This window comes from Bidens hawaiensis, unplaced genomic scaffold (assembly GCF_021521415.1).
Source record: "Bidens hawaiensis isolate Kalapana, Puna unplaced genomic scaffold, B.hawaiensis_p1.1 tig00072891_1, whole genome shotgun sequence".
NCBI lineage: Eukaryota > Viridiplantae > Streptophyta > Magnoliopsida > Asterales > Asteraceae > Bidens > Bidens hawaiensis.
Window position 1 is genome coordinate 7704 of NW_027502703.1, and position 9504 is coordinate 17207.

Sequence of the window (9504 nt, forward strand, 5' to 3'; positions counted from 1 at the left end):
AAATTTCCACTGATCATATAATGTGAAGTCTGTAAAATTTATACAGGTCTATAAATATTCAGTACTCCTGAAAATTCACTTAATACGTCTGCTAAGTTTTTCAGTCAGCCTAATACTTGTTGCATAGTGTAGTCGAAAACCAAAACTAACAGATCAATGTTAAGCCATTGCAAGGGGAGCAAGGTGAAAAATATAAGTTAGTAGTGTTTTACGTGACATGCCCACATAGACATTAAGTTCCCAAACGCAATATTAAAGCAGATTTGAATAACACCCAGCATAAAGTCTCTTTTCATCAGGACTCGTCTTATTATTAGGAAACTGAATCTCGAATCAAATCTGTGGGAGATTTCAACACATGGCAAACGTTCTAGAGTTAAAAAAGAGTGTAGTCGAATTCAACTCCTATTAAGGTCTAGCATTTGTTTTCTGTAAATTTAATCAACGTGTCACCTATTTTCAGTCGGTTACTTGTTTCTGCAAACCAAAAATTAATTACGTTGTGGATTGGTTCAATATATAAAATAAAAATTAAAAAAGAAATTAAAATTCTATCGTCAGATAATCACATTATAAAAAACTAATCAGTTTATCAACGTATATGCTTGTGTTAACCTTAATTTCCATCATGAACTCTTGGTAAAATCAAGACCAAACACCAAACTTAAACTAGACACGCTTAAAATCTTCTAAACAAGCATCGTCCATTTCTCTAAAGTCTAAACAAGTCAAATAATCCGATTCATTTCCTATTTTACCTAAAAGTATATCACAAATGGATCTATTTTCATATAACCCGGTTGAGATCCGGAAACTTACCAAAAGTTTCTTCAAATACACAATATATAAGTGAATCTGCAACAACTTGACATGATATCATGCATTCATGCCTCATGGTTGCAAAGTATTTCATTCCGTTTATTAATGATTTTATAATTCAATATAGAGGACTGTCTAGTGTATAATTGTCTAATTTCCTTCTAGAAATTTTTTTTTTAAAGAAAAAAATAAACTGCAGTGAGATGCGAATACAACGAACTCGGTAAAACTGCAGTGAGAAAAGCATAGTGTGGATAAAATCCTCTGCTAAACAGCGTCACTCGGGACATCAGCACCGCTAGGTATTTTCCCGGGAAAGTCAGTCTTTGAAGTGTCTGATCCTATCATGCTGCAGCATAGACGATGCTTGATGAGATAGGTTTAATTTAAAAAAAAAAGAATTAAAAAATATTTGTGTGCGATTTAGATTACCTTCGATCGACAATGATCATTGAACGAAGCTCGCAGTTTTTGAAGCTGTGTACAGCACAATTGCAGTAAATGGAGTTACGAAAGATATTAAGATAAGATAAAAAAAAATGAGTCAGATCAGTCGCCCTCTTTTTATATGCATCTCATCCTTGCCTTAGTTTTAAAATAATCACTCCTGATGCACACATTTTTAAACCAAGGCGCTGATAGGATCGCATCAGGTGGAGCGATGCGCTGCGATTCCATAATGTGAGGATGATGTGCTCTCAATCGTATAATGCATGATGCGCGTTATGCGATCTGATGCATGCATTTCTAAGTTAGAGTGAGTTTATGCATAGACTACTTGTACATTATGCATAGACTACTTGTACACAGAGAGTTGAAGACTGATTTGTTTATACATAATATTTCTATGGTGGTACCATAGATTTTGCTTGTATTTTTTTTATTTGTTTATTATCTTAATCTCTTTTTTTAGTATATTTTTTTTAATAACAAACACCTCACATACGTGATGCGTGCACATAACACATCTCTAATTTCGTGATTTTCTTATAAACAAAATCTTTTTTGTCAACCCAACCCATTTTGGCCAAAACAAAAATTGCTCGTTATGCTACTTCCTGACCTCTAATTACTACCAAAAGAGTGAATATTTCAAACTTACTGTTTGGACATTTCTTGCTTGAGTGTCGGATGACATTCATCTCCATAGGCACCAAGTGTATGATACAGGAAACCACTGTGAGTAACAACCGCAATCTCTCTCTTTTCTTGTCAACAACCTTCATAAGTTTTAGGTAAAAACAAAATGTGTGAGACAGGGAATGAGGTGATTTTATTTTTTAAATCATAGAGACATAACTATATGTTAAAATAATCTAATCTATATAATCAGTTATTAGCTGTTTAATAAACAAGAGATTGTACTTTTGATCTGTTCATGTGTCATAAAATCAGCTACTTACAAACAGCAACAAAACTGATTATAGAATGGCAAAACAGCATTTTCAAACACTAAGAAACTAGAACAAGATTTTAAATTTTCATAATATCTTATATAAGTTTAAGAAAACTAGAATAAGAAGTCACCATTTCATAAACTTCACTCCCCTGGCTGCAAGGTCTTCATCCTTTTCTCTAATATCAGGGGTCCATAAAACATCTTTGTCATTTTCTATCTGAATAAACATGAAACAGACAAACACTATGCTTTTAGCAGGCGAATTACCCTAAAAACTACATTGTAATTTCGAATGAATAAGATTATATATGAAATAGTGATGCATTTTATATACGAGTAATTTTAAAACCTGTGTAAGAATTATGGAAGCTACAACCTACCAACGAAAAATCAATTGCTGGAAACATGGGTTTGTATTCACTAATACTTCTCCTCCTATCGCAAGGATGAACACCCTGAAATAATGGGCAGGTCAAACAGGTTGGTCAATGGCTCAAAACAGGTCAAGCTGGTTGGTCAACGTACCAAATGCTCTCGACAAAGCTCCACAGCAATGAACGGAGGACAATTTAGGCTTGAAATTGCTGGACGATTACTACTGCCCGTATTTTCTACCATTAGTGGAGGCACATCAATCCCATTAACAGGAGCTTCACCTCCAAATGCACCAACTGCTGTTTGCATAGTCCTACAACCACAACAGTTAGTAATTCTAGCACTTATGAACATGTTATATTCATCTTGTACATCGATAATTCAATATTATAGGGAGAAAGTACAAAATGATAATTGTCCCATGACTTTGATAATATCAAAATGACTGGGAGAAAGTACCTGAGCAAAGGTGACACTACAACCAATTCAATATTTTTTATAAGTCCAGATGCGTGAACATGCTTTCGGAGGTTATCTACCTGTTCCAGATATCAAAGTCAATATGCATGTTTTACAGTTGTAAAATACTAAGTTCACGTATACTTGAACCATAACATGATTAACTTCAAAGTTTTATTTATTTATTTATTTACTTTTTTTAAGATTGGATCTTTAATAAAGGGTAGTAAGGTTACATTTACATTTCTGGTTCTTGTTTATGTAATAAATTATATATTCATATCATCCCCTGTTTTCCACGTGATGCATACGTCATGCGGTCATGATATACTTAAACGCCTTAGATAAATAAAACCACTGTTAATGCTCAATCTAGATGTAACAGTTTTGACTTTAAGTGGTCGATTAGTTTTTTTTTTTTTTTTGAAAAATTGGATTTTAATAATTCAAACTATGGTTCATTGGTCGATAATAAATCAAACCGACAATGTGGGCATTTACAGTCCTAACTTTCACTTTCGTTACCAAGAGCAATCCCAAATTCCCAGTAACATAATCATCGTAACTTTACACTTGATTTATACTTGATTCTCGCTCGATTGCGCATGTATATTTCCTTGATTTGGTTCATGATCATCATTGTGAGTGAAATAGAGTCGAAACCAAATGTCAAGTCTAAGATGATTTGGGATTGCCCTTGGCAATGAAAGTGAAAGTTAGTCTGGTCAAATTGGTAGTATGGATTACCAAAGTCCAATTTGCCTTTTTTTTTTTATATCTGAAACGGGCCAAAAACTAAAAATTAGCTATACAACACCCCAAATCACTTGTAATCAAAGATTAATATTATAACTGATTAACTGTAATAATATTGTCTTGTAACTATTAAACACGCCTTGATGATTTTTCAAACTTTTGGACTAGGAAGTGTGTGCAGGTCAACCCAATCAGAAGCGGTTAGTTTCAAATGTGTCATATTAAGGTGATCCAATAAAGTACCTGTTCCCAACCAAGAGGGGTAAGATGTGCATCAAACAGCTCCTCAGACATATATGCGCTGTGGTCCTTCTCTCCTGCTACATTGTGAACTCCTTGAGCATGTCTCACCTGGTACCACTCACAGTTAACACCACAAAATGTACAATGACCAAGTTCATCAAAACGAAAGCATACCAGATAAATGGTCTTTGAGCGGTGCAGAGGTTATAAACCTTCATTAGCACTAGAAGTCATTTCTGCAATTCATAGATGAACTAAAAATATTGGTATAACTTCCAAAAACCGAATAATCCCTCTGTTATTGACAATATACCAGAGGACTACAATACAGCATACAGGAAGACAAACTGCACATCTTGCTATTCACTTACAGCCAATCAAAAACCTTAAAATCTCAAAACGGCTTAAAAAGATTAAAAGATCTTAAAATACTTGTGTTCAATAAATAGGTCACTGTTTTCATAAAACAATGAAATTAGAAACTGGAACTGATGCAAAATATACAGATGAGAAGTTGATAGAGAAATTCTTCAACATCAAAATCATTAAACATTAAGCATCAAGAACTAATTACTAATCGGGTAAGTTAGTTAGTTATGAATCCACATATTCTTCAACATCAAAACAATGAAACAAACACACAGAAATCCATCAACAACAGATTCTTCAATAAAAAAATAAAAATAGAAGCAGAAGTAGTAGACATCCAGTATTTATTATATGCATATTAATCCTCCCGTTAGTAGTGCCCTGCTTGCGGTGCGCGCATATAATGTATATATGTGTGAACCCTCGGGTGGGCAAAAGTAAAATTGCACTAATTTTGACGTTATTTTACTAATCTTGTGAAAATAACGTTAAAAGTGATGGAAGGTTAATCAGGCATCATGTGGTGGCGTTGATAGCCGAAAGACAGAGGTACATGCACCAATCAGATGATTGAGTGCTATGTGCCTTATGTCCAAGGCTTGATGCAAAACTACTATCGAGCCGGGGTCTCACCGGAAGTAGCCTCTCTATCCCCATGGGGTAGAGGTAAGGCTGTCTACATCTTACCCTCCTCAGACCCTATCTTAGCTTTGCTATTGATGGGATATACTGAGTACGATGATGATGATAATCCTCCGGTTAGTATGTTATTAGTTTGAATGAACCGGTAACAACCTAAAATCAATCGCATATTCCAACACGACGTAATTTATTTAATAAACAAATATAGAAGTTCATTTCATACACGTATTATTATTATTTATTCAAATCAAATTCTTAACGAAATAGTAATTAATTACGGAAACAGATCAGATTACCGGTAAGCAGAGAAGACGAAGAAGAGAGAAGCAGCAAGGAACGACGTCGGATGGATGGTAAAGAGAGACGATATTCACGGGCGGAGCCTGTTTTTGTTTGTTTGTTAGTTTGTAAACCGCTATTCAGATTTTATTATTATTATTATTATTTTAAAATAATAATAATAATAATAATAATAAAGTTACTAAATACGCCATGTGCTTCTGCAACTTGCTGGCTGGCGACTGGCGTGTGCGATTCGTGAAGACCGATCAAAGGTAACGTGATGGTGCACAAGTGAAACTGCGTAACGTACAAGTGAACTCGCATATGCCTTGATGATGGCTGACGTGCGCCGGATGCTATGTGTTGGGTTACCCCTGCACCATTTAAGAATGGTACAAAAGAATATGCCTAAGGTACAACAGACTAGTTCCCACCAATTGAGTCAACGTCGTTTGGTTGCACCTATATGCTGTTTCTTGTTCTTTAGTTGATACGACCGCGTTTTTATACCAGGCATTTTCTGTCTTTTATTCTGGATGAGGAGAACGTTTTTTTAAGATATATTTAATTATTTATACGGTTATTAATTAATATTTTTTTAACTGTTTCAGTTTTCAAGTTTGAATAAACTGATTTCGTTTTAATATTCTAACAAGTTTAAATTTGGGAACTAATATAATATTGAAACGGATAAGAGGGGTGTATTATTATACAATAACGACTTATCATGCGTTACGTACGTGACATTCTAGAGTATCAGATTATAAAACACGTGGTGGTCCTTTTGTAAATAACCTAAAACTAGTTTTGTGATCAAATTCATCGATTACAAATCGATTCTAATCCAATTTCAGAACTTCGTGTTCTATCTCATCCAATTTCTAACCCTAATCAAAGCTTAAACTAGCAAATCTCAAAAGTCAAAACCAAAATAAAAAAAGAACGTCGTTGAACATCAAAAATCTTCAAATTGATCAAAAATTAATGATCTAATCAATCGAATTGATGCGTAGGAAGCTGTAGAATTATCATCGATTATGATTGCATAATAATACTCAGTTGAGCTCTGATTAGGGTTGAGCCATCATCTGGTGTGCAGGTTTTGAAAAACAGAGTGAAAAACGCTCATACACAAATCTAAGACACTCAGTTGAGTATTAATCTGTACATTTAAACGCACAGACAATATCTAGGAAATTCAGAACAAATTTCACAAAAACGAATTACACACTTTAAAACGTTTAGAACAAATTCTAGTATTTAAATATATAGGTGTATTTTGTTCTGATTGTTTAAAGATATAGTGTTTAAAGTTTTGTTATGAGCGTTTAAAGTTTTTGTTGTGAGTGTTTAGAGATTGGTTGAATCTAAGACATAGAACAAAATTTTGACCAAAGCACACACACTTTAAATATTCAGAACAAAAATCTAAGACACTCTTAACAAAATTTTTACCAACACGAACACACTTTAAACGTTATATTCAAAAATCTAAGACACCCGTAATTTTTTTTTTACCAAAACGTACACACTTTAAATGTTCAGAACAAAAATCTAAGACACTCAGATAACAAACATGAAACATTAAAAAAAAATTAAAACACTCGGAACAAAATACACATGACATTTGGACACCCTGTTACTTTCAATTCATGTTTAATTTAGAATTTGAAGTTGATGTAAGGATCGATTGATGATTTCTGCATGAGATTGATTTCCTTGCTCAATTTTGGATCAGACTTCAACAATTTAACACTACGAGTCCTCTATTCACATTAATTCAAAATTGACCTAATTTGACATATTTAAACATAAAAGATTAGGTTTAAGACCAACGTAAATGTGAACTAAATCGAATTGTTCACGTCCACGGTTAATTAGGACTAAAACGACATTGAAGGAATTTACAATTTTGCCACCGTGTCTTTTTTGAAATCGGTGGTGTAGGAAGAAGTCGCATATTTAATGTATGATAAGAGATTATTGTATTGGATCATTTACCCAAAATATATATTATTCTAATTTATTAATACCAACAAATATTACGTGGTAAGCTATATATTCTAGACATTAAACTAATAGTCAAGGACAGTCTCCAATAGTTCTTGAAAATTCGAAGGTCCAGGACTAGTAAATAACAACTGATTCTTTACTAATCACTCTTCTCCTTTAGCTTATATGCTTAAAGATAAAACTTCTTGAAAGTTAAACAAAAAAATAAGGTTTTCTCAACAGTATTTCGTCATTTCGGTCAGTGACGTAACAAGACTTTCTTAAGTGTAGATTCACAATTGGAACATCCTCATTTGAACTTTTGTCTTTAAAAGCATATATTATTAATCTCTTTCTTGCTTTCTTCCCAATCCATCCACCAACAACATCATAAAACCTCAACTTTCCCGATCTTACATCTATAAATTAATTAACAAACATATATATACACCGGGGCTATTGAGGAGGAATCATCATCAACTAAAATTTTGAAGAAAATAGTTTGCCCGCCAGGTGTTTGACAAAACGCCTCAATGAAATAATCTTTGTTTTTGGTGTTTTGAGGAGGGGAGGGCAACGGGTGGTTGCTCTCCTCCTTCCTCTTTGGTTCGGGTGTTCATTCCTCAAACTCAACTCGAGTTTTGTTTTATTATTATTTTTCTTGGTGTGGTACTTGGCTACCGGGGTGTTTTGTGGGTCGGGGGTGGTATGACCGGGGCTATTGAGCAGGTTGTTTGGCCGTGTCCGTTTAGAGGCTTCCACTGTTGCCCGGATGGATTACCGGGGTCCAAGGGGGTTCGATTGGCCGCACATATTAAGCGGCTTCATTTGTCATCGGATGCCAAGAAAGAGACCTTACGGGAGGCGATCTCGACAAATTTGGATTTGTTTATTTCGGTTGGTGAGGCTTTAAAGGTCTCGCGTAGGTGGATGTGTGGAGCGTGTATGGAGTCACATGCTCTCCGTCGGGGGTGCCATCATGATGACGGGTCGGTCTGGTACAAGTGTGTCACGGGAGATGTGGAGGAATATATAGTGGGGATTGCGAAGCCACATGTTGGGAGGGAAGTTGTCGCGGTGGGAAGGGTGGAGGTGGATGTAGCTCTCCTTGAGCGTGTCTTCACTCTTCCTATTACGACTGTTAAAAACATTCCTCATAGTTGTCGTATGGCTTTTTCCCAAGCCTTAGTGGGTGCTCTGGGTAAGGTGGCGGCTATGCCAGAGTCTGTTGAGGCGTGGGTGAAACTGTTGTTGTTACCACGTTGCACCTTACGAGTTTTCAGACCTTCTAATCGTCAGCAACGCAGGTCTGGCAATAGAAAGTCTGAGCAATGCCGAATTATTCAACGGTCGCTATCCGCTTGGGGTGACCATGACGGTTTCTTTGAGCTCCTTATATCGCTTTTTAACCAACCCCTAGGAGATGCCCCGGGTGGTGATGCGTTTGTACCCGAGCCTGACAACGCCGGGTTTGGCGCCAATGTTAAACAATGTTTGCGAAAAGTTGCGGACGGGCATTTCACTGCTGCGGTCAAGGTATTATGCTCTTCAGGGGTTGCACCTTTCGGTAAGGATACTTTGAACGCTTTGTTGTCTAAGCATCCCATCATGGCACCTCCGATTATGCCTGCTTCCTTGCTCTCTGAGTCTCCCCTTATCGTGGACGTTGATAGTGTGCTTGGGTGCATTAAGTCTTTCCCTAAAGGGACTTCGTGTGGGCGGGACGGTTTGCGAGCCCAACACATTTTAGATGCGTTGTGCGGAGAGGGGTCTCCGATTGCGGATGGTTTGCTCAAGGCTATCTCTGCGGTGGTTAATTTATTTTTGGGGGGAAGGTGTCCTAAGGTGTTGGCAGAGTTTGTTGCGTCTGCCCCACTTACGCCGTTGCTTAAACCGGACAATGGGATTAGACCTATTGCCGTTGGGGCCATTTGGAGGCGGTTGGTCTCTAAGGTGGCTATGAGGGGGGTCGGGAAGGAGATGGTTAAATACCTCGGTGACTTTCAATTTGGGGTGGGAGTCCCAAGTGGGGCAGAGGCCGTGCTTCATAGCGCGAACAGGTTTCTAAATCAGTTTCATTCGGATGTGTCATTGGCTATGCTTACTGTTGATTTCTCCAATGCCTTCAACTTAGTAGATAGGACGACCCTTCTACATGAGGTTCGGAG

General features: G+C 36.5%; 1 pseudogene across 1 annotated transcript; it reads right to left on the reverse strand.

The window, feature by feature from the left end:
• Positions 1-1029: 1029 nt before the first annotated feature.
• On the reverse strand, positions 1030-4285 carry LOC143606063 (phosphoglycerate mutase-like protein 1; annotated as a pseudogene). The gene is made up of 9 exons (XR_013148669.1): positions 4226-4285; positions 4052-4159; positions 3053-3132; positions 2744-2906; positions 2599-2673; positions 2339-2435; positions 1922-2033; positions 1252-1296; positions 1030-1168 (listed from the first exon to the last, which is right to left on the reverse strand). The product of XR_013148669.1 is annotated as a phosphoglycerate mutase-like protein 1 (transcript).
• Between the last annotated feature and the right edge of the window lie 5219 nt (positions 4286-9504).